Below are 3,764 nucleotides of genomic sequence, written 5' to 3' on the forward strand. Positions count from 1 at the left end.
CTGAGACGGCACCACAGGTCAATAAAGGGGAACATCCCACAAAAAGCATGAGGCCAAATTTGGAGTTAAAAAGCTTGGGGACAATCTAGAATCCACATTTCCCATTTCTGTCAGCAACTGCTTTACTCGCCCAGCACTACCAGCGAAGGTGAACACACCTGCCCTGTTTCACCCAGAAAGCTATGATCAAAATAACGTGGGTATACAGCAGCAACTTGATTGAGTTCCTGTCAGTTCAAGGATAAAATAGCGCACTCTACTGTCTTACCACATGAAGAGATGTTAAGATCTAGCAAATTTCCTGTTGGTCCACAGAGATGATCAAAAGGCTGAACAATCACTCCTACAAAGTAAGGTTGAGACAGCTGGGCTTGTTCAGCCGCAAAATATGCTCCAGAGAGACTTAAATGCACCCTTTCAGTACTTAACAGAAGCTCGTAAATGGGAGATAAACCAATTTTTTACATATGCAGATAGTTATAGGACAAGGGGGAACAGTTTTAAACTAAATGAGGGAAGGCTTAGATATGAGCAAACATGTTACTGTGAGAGTGGTGAGGCACTGGCACAGGCTGTCCAGAGAAGCTGTGGATGCCCCATCCCTGGATGTGCCCAAGAGCAGAATGGAGGGGGCCCTGGGCAGCCTGATTGATTGTCCTCAGCAGAGATCTTGGAATTTAGTAGTATTTGAAGTCCCTTCTGACCCAAGCTATTCCATAATTATATGAAACCTGTATTCCAAGATACCATCCTGTACAAAACAGATTCATCACTGACTTTTCCTCATTGCACAGTAAAAAATGGTTTACCTGGACTTCATATAATTAACATTTTTGTAGCTGTGAACCATAAACAAGGAAAACCCTGTTTTCTTTTTATACTAACACTTTCTTCATTTGGACTGTAAAGACACCAATTAAAGCATTAACATTTGGAAAGACATAAGCAAGTTTTACTACATACAGAGGTTCAATAAAAGGTTAAAACTTAAATTGCTAAACTCTTCATCCACATCTATATCTCATAAAGAGCAGCAGGAACTAGACATGCTCAGACAGCCACTCCACTGCCTCCCTAAAGAGACTGTCCAGGTAGACTTGGTTAGTTCAGTGACGGAATGGTCTCCTTGATGCCCCTACGGGTTGACTTGAGTCAGTCAAAAATATTTCAAGTGGCTGTCAATCAATCAAGATAAAGAACTATGTCTCTTAGGTCACTCAGCAGTTTGAAAAAGACACCTTGAAGAGAACCTTCCCAATGCATCGTTCATATTCTTCGACAGAACCATATATTTTTACTATAACAATCAGTAATGGCTCTACTTAAACTGCTGTCCATAGATACTGCTTTATATCAATATTAACAAGCTCTATTCCTACTCTAAACCCTTTATTAGCCATTAAAAAGTGACATAAGAAACTATTACAACCACAATAGTGTTAACACCTATATTAACTTCTTCAGGAAAAAGGCTGCATTCATAAGCGTGCATTCACTACTCTGTAGGACAGACACAGCTGCTGGATTCTCCTCTGTGGACAGTATGTCCAACACATCACGTAATTATTCATCTGTGCTACAATAGACAAGAAATTATGAGTATTAATGGAACAGGCAGTGAAAAAAATACATTTATATACCTTCAGATACATATTATCATATTCACTTTATATGCATAGACACTTGCTGCAAGGTTGCATATAGTAGTGTATGGTTATCCAGATATGAGACAAAAATAGCAAGAAAAAAAAGGGCTGGGATGTTGTTTGAAACTATCAAAGAATAATTTTTCTGTTACTGATTTGGTCATATCTCATACATTGTTTTACCTCCCAGTCCTCTGCTCAATTCCTATTAAGCTGTTCTACTGCATACTAAACCTACCTGTTCTTCACAGCCTTTTGCTACAACAGCTCCACTCTAAAATACTCTGGCAGTGGTATGGCAAATAAAGCTGCCTAAGGGCCTCTTCAGGCTGTCTCTTGCATACAATTAACTGTTCCTGAAAGAAGTATTAGTTATAATGAGCATTTATAAGGCTTTCTTACCAGCTAGGGACCTACTTTTAAGGGTGAAACTTCAACGTTGATATCTGGAGTTAAAAAGTTTTTATCTGCGAAGTATGTACTTCTATTCTGACAGTATGCAAAAACTTCAAGTTTTTCTTCTTAGCTTACAAAGATAAATAGATTTCTCCATGACAAAATAGTCAAAAAATATAAGAGGAAGAGGAAAAAAGATAGACAACTGCCAGTGTTATCATATAAATGACAGAATGAACCTTCCATGCTTGTCTTCAATAGAAGCTTTCAGCTTCTATTAGAAGTGTTACCCATAGGAACACGAGTTCTTTCCCCCTTCCTTAGAAAAACTATTTAGTGCTCCTAATTATCCTGTGGTCACTCACTGACCTGCAATCACACAGAGATATCTTAGTCTCACCTCTATCATCTGTACATTACACTTGAGCTACCTATAACATGATTCTTTCCCATTGTTCATGGACACAAATTAAACTTTGGCTACCCCATAGCAGAAACACCTAGATGCATCAGGTTCCAGAGAAAAGAACTAGGAGAGAGTAGGTGAGAGATCAAGCTTCTTAGAAAAGGCTAGTTAAGGGCAGAAGGCCCATGTGCTTCAGGAGAGGCATGGAAAAAGCCAGTCCCAAAAGATGTTACTGTTCAAATGTTTGGTTCAACAACAGTTTGGTTCAACAACAGTTTCCTCAACAAGTCTGTCCTGGGGGAGTGAGTAAGTACTGAGGTAATGCCTGCTCATCCTCTTAAGTGAAGGTTACACAGCAATAAAAGTTTCATAAACAACACTGCACAGAACAGGCACCAAAGTGAGAAGTGCTTGCATTAATGATAGTCTTACCAATCACAGTAATGAGAAATAGAGCTGTTACAGAAGGTGGCCAGAGAGGGAAAAGGAAATTGCCCAACATCTTTTTACAAGAAGTTATTCATAAAGGTCAGCTACATCTTCTAGAATAGATGTTAGCAAGTGGGTGAGGACAGAAGGACTCAAGACAAGTAAAAGCCAAACACTGTTAATCATTTAATGATACCTTATTTTCCCCTCAGGGATGGCAACCTCACAGCATGTCCAGATATAGATAAAGGAACAGTAAAATGGAAAAAAGAAAACAGAAATTTTTTTGAGGCATCCTGGTTTCCCTTAGTCTAAAACTGCAAGTTTGGCAAGAATACAGACCCACTGGTGGGAGTGAAAGACATTCTTTTTGGATCATCCAGAAGATCCCTGAGGAGGGCCGTACACGCTTCCAGAATCTGGATCTAAAGTTTGCACCTCCATTTAGACAACATACAAAGTACAAATCTCACATTACTGTCTTACTTGTTGTACAGGAAGTATCACAAAGCACCTCAGCTTCACTGCACACAGCTGTAGTCACAGCTCAAGTCTGAATTCATATTTCAAGTCATAGGAAAAATACTAACTGAACTGTAGCTTTCAGTAATACCCTCATGTGAATAAGTGATTGTGAACAAGACTTAGTGATGTGAATTTACTTCTTCACAAACTTTCGAAGTAATGTATTTGTTTGAACAAGACCCATCCTTTTTCACCAGTGAGTGCCTCAACAATACTGCATATGATAATAAGCACCTGACAATGTTACAGGCCTCAATTTTTGCTAGAAATAATGTCAAAGCTAAGGAGATGTCTAGGGATATTTCTGTTCCTCTGTCTCACTCTAAAAGAGGGAATTCAGCAAGAATACAATCAGAGGACAA

Source organism: Meleagris gallopavo, chromosome 1, assembly GCF_905368555.1.
Source record: "Meleagris gallopavo chromosome 1, MGAL_WU_HG_1.1, whole genome shotgun sequence".
Classification (NCBI taxonomy): domain Eukaryota; kingdom Metazoa; phylum Chordata; class Aves; order Galliformes; family Phasianidae; genus Meleagris; species Meleagris gallopavo.